Below are 12,510 nucleotides of genomic sequence, written 5' to 3'. Positions count from 1 at the left end.
TGAACTAATAGTAGCAGATGCTTCACAATTATGGAGCCTAAATACTAACAATTTACTTGGCCTAGGCCCAGAAGCATAATATCTGGCTCATGTCTGGTTGTTGTTGAATTCCACTTTCCGTAAAAGAATAGAGTTTAACTCTGATTTTACATTTGAAATAAAGAACTCAAAATCAGGATTAAACACACAGGGACAGGCATTCTCCAAAGCAGTGAGCTGAGATTACAAGTCAGAACATCATGAATTGCTCCTTTAATTGCTAGCCAGACATAGCCAGGATCTTCCACAGAGCCAGAATTAATATTAATAAACACTTCCAGAGTATTTGATAATTTCTGACACAGTATAGGTTCACGAAGCAGTGATAAATTATACTGCCAATGGGCTGCTTGAGGCAGGGCTGTTGAAAAGTCAAACTGGAAGAGAACAGACTTATGGTCTGACAGTGATATTGATGCAAGCCTGGTATTTGAAAGAGATTGTGTGAGCGAGCGTGAAATAAAAGTATAAACTATTATGGAATGGGAATAGTGTCTGCCAGAGTAAAAAGAAAACTCCTTTGCAGAGGGGTTCAGCAATCCAAAAGAGTCAATTAAATTTAGGTCAGACACAAATTTGAAGAGGGATCGGGTGGAGTGAAGGGCATGCTGATGTAACGGTGGAGGTGATTTATCAAATAAAGGGTTCATATAAGCCTTTGCTTCAATACCCAAAATCGATTTATAACCATCGAAATTTGATAATTGATTAGATAGGGAAGAAAAGAAGTTGGTTTGATATGGCATGGGAGCATAAGCTGAACATAATGTAAGCTTCCTACCACCAATTTTAAGTAACAAATAGCAAAACCTGCCAATCTCATCAGAGCCTGAACCCAAAATTTTGATTGGGAGGCTATGCCACAGAAGAATGGGAACCCCACACTTCTTCGACAGGGCAGAAGGCGAGGCTGCGACAAAATATCATTTATTACCAAGACACTGCATGTCCTTAACCAAGAGCCAAGTTTCCTGAAGGAAAGCAATATCAACACGCCTGCACCACAAATAGTCTAAAATTGTAGCTCTTTTAGTATTGTGCCCGAGGCAACGAACGTTCAAAGATGCAACAGTTACATTAGCCATGAAAGAAAAGTGAAGAAGAAATCAAAGAGCATACGTGAAAAGGTCGAGCCAAGGCCATAATTTACCCCCCAAGCCCCCACGAACAATAAGCCCCCACAAAAACTCAGTAACACATCCCAACCCAAATACACTGAGCCCATTCCACGCAGCACAAAGATCTAAGTGCAATTCACGTACATGTGTGGATCGAAACAGGCCCAGGGTTCCCCTGCACCACACCCAGTCTATGTAGTTAAAAGTGAAACAGGGCCAGTGAATATTCATTATACACTCTGAATAAGCAAGAAAATCAAACAAACAGTATGTACATACGCAGAACAGGAAGGGTAATATAACTAATCCCCTGACGTCCAGCAGCCGATCAGGCCTAGCGATTGGGCCATCCAGCGCCAGCCCCCCAATAACTTAAAAAATAGGAATAGTAAACTTATACACAAACGTGCATTGGCGATTCTAAATTGTCCCTAGTGTGTGCTTGGTGTATGTGTGTGTCCTGCGGTGGGCAGGCACCCTGCCCAGGATTTGTTCCCTGCCTTGTGCCCTGTGTTGGCTGGGATTGGCTCCAGCAGACCCTTGTGACCCTGTAGTTAGGATATAGCGGGTTGGATAATGTATGGAGCACCCACACTCTTGTTATTAAAGCTATCAAAAAAATAGTGAGAAAGATTATGATTAAACAAAAAGCAAGCGGAAGCACTAAACATTACAAATACAGTATTAGGCATAAGAACCTGACAAAGTGAAGATGACTCAACACAGGAACTTTTTAGACTGCGCGGGATGCCCATCGGCGCAAACCATCTAGGTACAGTAAGTAACTTAATCAAGACAGACATGGTGCGGCTCACAAGGGGAAATTTACGGTTAGCCAAAACTTGTCGACAGCTTCCATGGCTTGTTTCGGATCATCAAAAGCAACATAGGTATATGTGATGACCTTCATATGAAAGGTTTGGAGCTTTCCTCACTTTCTGAAGAAACTGGTTGTTGATCGTTATAGTTTAAGAATTTCACTATCAACTGTCTCGGGCAACAAGAATCTTGACACGGGGAATAGATTCTGTGGCACTGCTCAATAATTGGATCAAGCCCGGATAAAGATGGGAAAATGACACACCACAGTTTTTTTTCACAAACTCAGTTGCACGATCCCCTTCCAAATTCCCTTTTAATGCTAAAATATGCATATTGCAGTGCCTGTTTCTGTCCTCCAGGTCAGTGAGTTTTGTAGTTTAAGGCACAACGTGGCCTTCCAGCGAATGGATCTATTTGTTATACTGGTCCAGAGTGTCCATAAATATCTTATGGTCTTGAGACAGTTTTGCCTGTCCAACCTTCATCACTGTAAGGTCCTACTGAAGAACACCAACCTCAACTTTAAAACTGTTGAATCGAGTCCCGGTGCTCATATACAAATGATTTAGTGTTCTCTAAAAAGACCACCATCACTGCTGTGCTAAATTCCGCTGGTGCCTCCACACGAAGTACTGTCTTTGCTGGACTAGCAGGTTCACGCTGCGATTTGGGGGATCCAATTGAAAAATTCAGAGTGTGGGGTGAGTATAATTCGCTATGTAATATCAATAATGTAGTAGGAGGGGTTCTAGTAGAAAACAGAGTGGGAAAACGCAGAGGAACCACTAAATCAGCCTTCCATCTGCATCCGGAGGTCACGTGGTTTCCTGAGGTCATGATCACAAGTGAGGACAGAGGTGATTCTGTGATTGACTTCAGCTCAGTGCAGTAGGTGCAGGTTTACCGTCATCACAGCAGACTGTGTTAGTGAAATCAAAACTAACACTACAATCAAATTAGGGATCAATGTACACTCCCGTCCTCATAAACTCTCATGAGCTCTAGGTAGTGTCCTGAAGAAAAGAGATGTGCGAATGGGATCAGAAGCACTCCTTTCTTTGCAGGTCAACAACAAATCCTGATACAGTCCTTATGCAACATGAATACACCAGACAGTTCATACACTGAAACAGGAGATCCAAGACAAAACAAGAATCCACTGGTATTAAACAGGAAGGTAAACAGACAGGTAACTCCGACATGACAAAACAAAACAACTCCCTTTCTCTGTATAACTGGCCTCCTTTTAAATCTCATGCCAGCATCCTTGTCCCCAGCACCCTGAGCAAATGACTAATCAGAGCCATTGCAGAGACTGTTGGGAGCTGAAGTTTTCACTCCCCAGTAGCGCCGCTACAAACTCTTCAGTGCTAACCTTCCACATTATGCATTAACGTACTGTTGTATTATTGGTGTCCATCTTGAGATAACCATAGATTGTTAACTCATCAAGGACCTTCAGTCCTTTGTCTTGCATCCTTCTATATTAGCAATTCTTTGCAGTCATTGAAAGGCCTAGCTTCCAACTCATTTTTATGCCACCAAATGAACACATAACAAGTGCAGCTGGAAGCTTTCTCATGTGTGGAGAACAGTTGGTAAATGAAGGCCTCACTTCTTATCAATAATGACATGTTATACAAATGCCGACAGCTCCAATTACATAAAGGAAATAGGTTTATATTATCACTACCATATCTTAATGGGACAGCACAAATTAAAATATACTGTAATACAAAATAAAATGAACCTGAAAACTATCAACAATTGTTTAACTGTTTTTACTCACAACACTGCCCTGTTGTCCTCTGCATTTATTGTAGTACATGTAAAAGCAACAGACAAGTGAAATGGCAGGCCGCTCTTAAAAAACAGGAAGTTAAATAACTTCTGACAAACATTAAACTTGGGCTGTACAAGCTAAAATGTCTGAAAAATGAATTTTGCTTAATAATAATAAAAAGAACAAGAAAGAAGAATTAAATGGATTCTCTTCTAATGGCCACGTGAATCCTTGAGAGGCACAAAAGCATGCCTCACGACATTGCCAGCACTTCTTGCATCAACATTTCTCAAACTCTTTGCATTTTGCAAATAGATTATAATTTCATATTAACTATAGAAAGCTTCCATTTATAACAACGGCTCACCTCTTTTACTGCAAAGACTTCATAACAGTGGAAAAGTAACCCTCATATGAAGCAGAAACCTTTATCTGAAGTCGTGAGGCAGCAGCAGGCCTTCAGTTGCAGGTAGCTCTAACATTTCTCTTTCGACTCGGAGGCCACACCTCAAGGTCAATGTCCACAAATGATCGCTCATTTCTTTGTGTAAACATGAGTAAGTCATATAAATGTTGAATGTTTAGATTTTAATCTATATATAAGTACAATCCTCAGATTTATACATCACTATTAGACAAAGAATATGTCAGCTAAAAATGGAATGCAAGAAGAAGCACACTTTTGACTGAGAAATCTTCAGCATGTAACAAAATTATGGGGAAAAAAGAAGAATGAAAATCTGATCTGATCTGTTCATTATGCCAGACAATAGAGTATCAACAACATAATGTCCAAATCCATCCACCTGTCTACTCATTTTCTAAACCCACTTACCCAGGACAGGGTAACAGGACAGCTTTAGCCTATTCCAACAATCATGGGAGACAAGGCAGGAACAAGATCTAGACAGAATGTTAGCCTAATGGTCTGTCAGAGGGTAAACATATATAGCACATGTGCAGGAGTCAGATGGTACAGCACTTAGCTTGGCTTGCAATACAGTAGTGGTGCTGCTTTTGAAATTTAACACACCCCTATCTGTAAAAAACGCTATGTGAAGAACCCTGGGTTTTGCTGTTGTCATTCAATTAATATCATTTTTATCTAGTGAGGACATGGATAGAGAGACATGTGTGAATCAGACATACATTGTTTCCAAGCATCCAAGTGTAGCAAAATAAATATATATGTAAATATACACACTGAAATTAAATAAGTCCATTTAAGGCAAGAGAAAAAAATCATAATGAATCAATTTAAACAAGGGGTTCAGTGAATCAGAGACAGTTATAATGAAGCAACATTCTTGCTTATTTGTATCCATAAAATCAACCTCTCAGGTTCAAAATCATGTACATGTTGCACATTTCACCAGTACACGTCATCAAGGAAAAATCCACTCAGAGAGTTGGCAATTCTTATCCCAGTTGGGGTAGAAGGATAATGAATGGACTGGGCAAATATAGAAGTCTGAGGCAGTTTGTTCACCCCCTCACGATAGGTGGCAGTGATCCCCCAGGCTGATCTTCAAGAGGACAGTTAGGTCTCCCGCAGGGTTACATGGCATTTGGGATGCAGAAGAGAAGCCCTGTTAGGGTTCTTGGCTGGTTAGGGTTAGGGTCTGTCCTGATTTTCATATGACCCACACGTGCTCTGAATGGCCACTGCTGTGACATCAGAAGCATTCCAGGTGAAACTCATCTGGAGGGCAGAAGGAGAAAGAGAGAGAGAGAGAGAGAGAGGGAGAGAGAATGTGCTTTGTGCTTTATTGTGCTATTTTGGCTGTGTTCACCTTGTTGGAGGAAATAAAAATCCTTTTTTCATGTCTCAGAGCCAAATGGTGTGATATAGAGTCTGTGGTTTGGGACTCAGTGGTGCATCCTATTGGTTAAAACAGGAAGAATAAAAGTATTGTCTGCTTAAACTACATCTAGCGTACCATTCTCTTTCCATTCTGTTTTTTTTTTCTTAAAGAATCAGTAAATTAAAATTAAATGCAATAATTGTTTTAGGAACCAAACTGTATAGTGGGTTACACTCTTCTCTCCCTCTTGAATACACATGAGTACCTTCATGTATTGCAATATTTATCAAATCTTAAATTTTCAGTATTGGTATGGTTATCCAACTCACTGAATTAGACTAGTGCTTTGTTTAATACTTTTAGTATTGTGTGTGCAAAGGAACTAACTGGTTCTCCTAACTCAGGACAGTGATATTTTCTTGGCGCTATACGTTGTGGCGAGTGGCTGGGGGCAGTACCCAGCCGGGACGCCTGGAAGGACTGGAAGAGTGACTATGCCTCCTCCAGACCATGAGAGGGCAGCTGCCCTGGATGATATGGGTCCCGTGGTCACCGCCAGGGGGCGCCTGGATGCCTGAATAGCCCTGGCCCTCAGCACTTCCGCCACACCCGGAAGTGCTGGGGGGACGAAGATCTGGGACACCCGGAGTGCTTCTGGGTGCGCAGCCGGTACTTCTGCCACACCAGGAAGGGCCAGCGGAAGTGGAAGCTAGAGATAAAAGGGTCCGCCTCCCTCCATTCGATGGCTGGAGTCAGGTGGAAGAAGGATGGAATTCGGAGGAGAGGAGTGGAGGCGGTGAAGAAAGGCATTAAGTAAAGAGGCCTGGACTGTGGGGTGATTGATGCTGCAGCACTGGGTTTGCATGCGGTTTACTTTGTTGTAAATATTGTAAATAAAGCGTGTGTGGTGATTTAACAACGTCTACCTGTCTGTGTCTGGGCTGTTTACCACAACGTTCTGTTTCTTCTTAAGGGAACACATTCAGCAGTATTCTCTAACACTTCCACATCATCTCTTTCACTCACATCTCCACTCATTCCATTCATTTTTCTTTCCACATTTGCAAATGACTCATCATTTTCTTCCACTGTTTATCTAATAGTCTCATTAGAATCATTAAGATAAGGTAGCTGTTCTGCTATATGGTTTCCTTGTTGTGGCATTTGACTTTCAGTTCCAGAGCTGTCTCTATAAATCAGGATTTTTTTTAAAGAATCATCCATTTCAGGTTCAAAGACACGAAAATTGTTCTATAGATCATATTCCATTTTGGATTCACTGAGAGGAATTTCAACTGCATTAGGCAATATATTCTAATGGTTCTGCTGCAATTTGAGTTGGTCTTGCAACGCAGCTGCACGAGTGGCTGTAGATCTTTTCAGATTCAATGGGATTTCAAATATCTTTGTAAATATTTCATCTGTAATACACTGGGAAATTTCTTCAATGGTAGTATGGTTATTCCGCATCAAATTCTGAATATTCTTCAGTCAACATTTGTTCTAATTCATGAGGTTATGTTAGTACTTGTTGCGCCATACTGTCCCTCTGGTTTCGAATGTTTAGTCAGGTAAATCACTCAGCTGTTTTACCACTCTGTAAATCCCACCAATCAACCAATTTTTGCTTACCACACAGTTTGAACCAAAACACAGTCCCCTCCCATTAAGGTGAACTCTTGCACAAGTTTATCAAAACACCTCTTATTTCAATCAGCAATGTTCTGAACATTCTTCACAGCAAGATGATAAGTTTCCTACAAGTTAGTTTAAAAATTTTTCACATACTGTAAGGGTGATGTAGACTGATTACTTTGTGTTGGTAGACCAAAAGCAATGTCAACAGGAAATCCAAGTTGTCTACAGAACATCAGTTCATAGGGTAAGAAGCTGATGACTTAATTCTTTGTGTACAGTAAATGTAAGCATGAGTGAGGGGTTTGACAAAAATCTCCACCTGTTCTTATCTTTATTTGTATCTAGGATACTGAGAAGTGTTTTGTTATACTGTCCGATGGGATTCCCTCTTGGGTTATATGAACCCAGTCCTTTTTGGTGCATATTAAAGCACACAGTTCTTTGATTGAGATATGAAGTCTCAACCTTGATCGCTGAGTTCTTCTGGAAAACCGTAATGCACAAGGAATTATTCCAATAGGCAGTTGGCAACAGTGCAGGCTTTTAGGTTTTTAGCTGGTATGGCTACTGCACACTTGGTGAAATGATCAGTGATCACAAGCATATTCTTGGTATGATGGCTGTAAAGTTTCAAAGATAGGAAATCCATACAAACTCCTTTGTTTGTATTATTTTTCTCCCAGTTCCCTTGCTTTTTGTTTGTCCACATTTTGTTCTGTTATTATTTTATCCCTAATCAAACATCCCATTTTTATTATTTTATGTTTATACAATCAATGTTAATTTCAATAATTACGTTTTATCAGCACAAGGGGGCATTGCAGCACTCCAAACCCTAGACACAATCTCATAGACACAAGTTCTGGAATAAATAAAAGGTTTATTTATTTATACAAAATGCCTTACCCAACAAGGCATAAACCAACCATAACACAATTCTTCTCTTTTCTTTCTCTCCTTTGCACCTCCCTGGGGTGTTTAGTTCCCCTTCCACCTGACTCCAACATGCCCAGATAAGGATGAGTAACTTCTTTTATCCTGGACATGAGGTACTTCTGGTGCCAAGGCACAGCCTGATAGAAGTACGTCCGGACCAATAAAGTAGGGATTGTGAGTCCCATCAACACCTCCAGTGGACTCCACAGAACCCTGTAGGGCTGCCCCAAGGGACTACAGTTCCCAGCATGCCCAGCAAACATCTGTGTGGGAATCGTAACCCAGGGAGGCTGCCATCTAGCATATTGGGGGAAAAATATTTATCAGTGCTAAATCTCCCCCTGTCTTTCTATTGTACTTTCCTTTTGGCTGGGTAAGGACCTTTGTTCACTCCACGTGTGCCATCCATTACAGTTTACACATTGTTATTTTTTTATCATTAAGTAATCCTTTATTGATACCAGTTTTGTCTTCTAGGATGAACATAACCATCGCCTCAAAACAGTCTTTATTGATTTGGCTATTGTGGTTTCTTCTTTTTTTTTTTTTTTGTAAAACTACCGTCTTATTTCTGTTTGATCAAAAATGATCAAAAAGCAGTCAGGATTATGTAGACTAAGGTTTAAAGTGTGCCACTGTGATCTGTAAAGTTTATTACAAACACATTATTTTATTAAGAAAAGTCATACAAACTAGCTGACAGGGTGAACCTGATGGGGATATGAGAAGAGTCAAGTGTTACACAATGTTGAAGTGTTGATGTACCATGTGTGGTTGGGTTTGCCAGGGTCAACAGCTATTTCATGGATTCCCAAGTAAGCAATCTCTGCAGTAACTATGTGCTATTTCCTAATCATGCTTGCCAGCAAATATATTGTACCCACATTTGGAGGTTGCATGTTTAAAGAAAAGGTATAAAAATCGAACAACTGCATGGAAAGCTAGAGAACTCACCAATGGACAGATGGTAGATGTCGCTCCTACCCTTGCCTAGGACAACATACTCCACAATCTGTTTCAAAATTGGACAATCACCAATTTCAGGGAACCCTGACTGTATCATGCTTTGCCCAAGTATAGCTCTCCTTTGAGTATTATATTCTTTTGAGTGTTAAGCCAATATTAAACAGAAGCTAATATGAGGGATGTTCAAAAAGTTTCAGCACTTTCGTATTTTCGTTGGAAACGGTGAAGGTGGGAGAAGTAGTTATTGGGCATTAAAAAGTTGGGAAAATTGCATTGGAAACGAAGGTGACTATGTAGAAAAGTGATGTAATTTGTTTTTGAAATTCCTAATAAATAGAGTTTAAAAAAAAGTGTGGAAACTTTTTGAATGTCCCTCAAATAATTGTCCATTAAGGTTACTGATTCTTTATTCCATTTAGAATCACCATTGTTCCACTAGGGAAAGATGTAAGTAGAAGAGAGCTTCAGGCAAAATGCAGATGATCCAGTGGTGCAGTCATGTATAATTATAGTACTAATCTTGAGGCCTAATGGATCATTTTCTACTTCATAGCTGCATTTAGCAATTTTTAATTCAGCATAGCATTTTTGAACTTTTGAGAGTACTCAGAAGCTCAACCTAAGCCCAAACTAGCATCAAGGGTGTTTTATTAAACGATAGGCAATGTCATAGGGATGCCACAGAACTACAAAGGAAAAAGCCAAACAATAAAGCTTAGCATCTTCCCACATGTACAAAACCTCACTCCTTTCTCATCCCCTTCCAAATACCATACCCACTTTCTTCTACACTGACTTCTCTACCCACCAGTTAAGCTCCTACCTCTTACTCTGCACCTGGATGGAGCAAACAAATGGCTTTATAGCTCTAATCTCACACCACTTCAGAGGTAACCCTAACCCTAATTCCTATAGAGTTATGAATGTTGTTCATAAAACTTGTGCCTGTATGTCTAAAATTCCCTCTGGAATGTTCCAGATGCTCCAAATGCCCAAGTAATACTTGAAGAGACGAGTATCCACTATGTATCCTGATCTTTCTAACAGTCAGTGGGGCCTAACGACAGTAGACGAGAACCTCCAGCTGCCCTCTAGTGGACTGAGGTACTTTCACCCAGAGGTAGCTCATCTCTTGCATTCTAATCTTCTTCCTCTCCTGGAATAAACATTACCAAGGTGCTTGAAACTGGTAATGTCTCCATTTACCTTTGTTGATAAAGGCACATATCACTTTTATAGATAATTGTTTTCAGAATTTTTGTGGAGTTTCATAGCACCCACTATGACCCTTTTCCCTTAAACCACAAGCTTTAATATATTAGATGTGATGCTGGATTTTAATGTTTACATTGGTACAGGAAGAGACAGCTTAAGAAAAACAAGTCTACAAATAACGAGCTCTGTAGGGTTTTGCCAAAATGCTATAGGTACAATGTTCTTAATCATACACTACATCTAGTTTTAATTATAGTGTTGCTACTAAATAAAATTTATTGCTTCTCTGAATCTCCAATTACCAGTTAAATAAGTTTGATTTGTCTCTGACATACACGAATATGTACAGCTTGAAACCAGAAGCATATGACATTCGTATAGTGTATGACATTATACCTCTGTGTTTTTCCCAGTTGATTCTGGGGTTTGTCAGGGGTGTGTTCTGCTCCTACTCTGTTCAATGCTTGCATGGACTGGGTGTTGGGCAAGGTCGTGGGGTCCAGTGGCTGTGGGGCATCTGTTGGTGAAGAAAAAATGACAGATTGACTTTGCTGACAATGCTGTGATCTTTGTGGAGTCAATGGAGGCTCTGGTTGGGACTCTTGAGAAACTGAGTGAGGACTCTGAGTGTATGGGCTTGTGAGTGTCCTGGATAAAAACCAAGAAGCAGACCTTTAATGACCTTTAAGGCACAGCCATCAGCAATGTATCTGTCTGTCTGTGGAGAAAGTGTTGACCTCACTGAGAGGTTTACTCACCGCGGCAGTGACATTTATGTCTCTGGTGACTCTTCCTATGAAGTCAGTAGATGGAATGGGAGAGCATCGGGAGTTATGAGGTTTCTGGAAAGGGTTGTGTGGCACTCCTGATATCTTTGCAAAAAGTCAAAGGTCCAAGTCTTTGGAGTCCTGATGCTTCATGTTTTGCTCTATGGTTGCAAGACATGAACGCTATCCATTGACCTGAGTTGAAGAGTGGACTCCTTTGGTACTGTGTCTTTTCGAAGAATCCTTGGGTACCGCTGGTTTGACTTTGTGTCGAATGAGCGATTGCTCTTGGAGACCCGAATGAGGCACATTACCTGCATTGTGAGGGAGCATCAGTTACGGCATGTGCGGCTATGTGGCGCGATTCCCAGTGTGATCTGGCTCTAGGATCCTCATTGTTGTGGACCCAAGTGGCTGGACCAGGCCAAGGGGCAGATAGATGGTTATTTCTAGAGGGTGGGACAGGACTGCATGTCTGCCTGAGGGGTTACCAACCAGGATCCAGAGCCATTTCATCGTGTGGTGGGTGCAGCAACATGATGTACCAGTGCATGCTCCCCAACCTGAACTGACCTGACTTCTTCGCCTCTTCCCACTTCTATATGGGTTTGATATGCCTGGTCATCTCTCTCCATACAGATCACTCCTGCATCTTATTCCCAGTAAGACTCTTTTCCTTCAAATATTTTTTTAACATTATCCATCCACTTTTGGTTTGACCTCCACTGTTTCCTCTTCCCTTTTACTTGGATCTCCATCACTCTTTTGCCCACATATTCATTCTCTCTCTTTATGACACACCACTTCAACTACTTCCATGTTCATTCTGAGATATCACTTCCATTTTTAATGTACCTCTGACGGCCTCATTTTTTTTCCTGTCCTTCAATGTAATTCCACACATCGATCTCACCATTCTTATAAATTGAAAAATTGGAATAAGGTACCAGGAGTATTGTATGATCGAAGAATCAAGGCAAGGGTTAAAGGTAATGTTTTTAAGATAGTGGTAAGCTATATGGAGCTGAGACATGGGCACTATAGCACAGGAGAAGAATTTAGATGTGTCAGAAATGAGAATAAGACATTAAAATGGCACTATGTTATAATTCATTTAAATTGTGAGATGCTTGTACTGCACAGGCAATATCAATGTGTAATCAGCATGTCTCTTTGATTCTTTAAATGGTTATACAGATATATTGGGATTGTCCACCTTAATAAAAGGACAAGTATTCATGTGTGTTGCCTGGTTGGTATGGTTAGGATACAACATTTAAAAAATATGCTAAACATGTAGAAGGAGGGTTAAAAAGATCAGACATGACAATATAAATACCAAATAAGTGTCTAAACATAACAAAACGGTGAATCTTCCTATTCTGTTATCTGATGTTAAATGGTGTCAACAGCAGCATGGT

General features: G+C 40.5%; 1 protein-coding gene across 1 annotated transcript in view; it reads right to left on the bottom strand.

Moving 5' to 3' along the window:
* Positions 1–4,205, bottom strand: part of LOC120534424 (NACHT, LRR and PYD domains-containing protein 3-like) — a 45,140-nt gene extending 40,935 nt beyond the window's left edge. Inside the window, exon 1 of the mRNA XM_039761994.1 lies at positions 4,130–4,205. The gene's annotated coding sequence lies outside the window, so the exon portion shown is untranslated. The remainder of the gene's footprint in view (positions 1–4,129) is intronic.
* Between the last annotated feature and the right edge of the window lie 8,305 nt (positions 4,206–12,510).

The sequence above is a fragment of the Polypterus senegalus genome, chromosome 8, assembly GCF_016835505.1.
Source record: "Polypterus senegalus isolate Bchr_013 chromosome 8, ASM1683550v1, whole genome shotgun sequence".
In the NCBI taxonomy this organism is placed as follows: domain Eukaryota; kingdom Metazoa; phylum Chordata; class Cladistia; order Polypteriformes; family Polypteridae; genus Polypterus; species Polypterus senegalus.
This window is presented reverse-complemented; position numbering and strand designations above follow the sequence as displayed.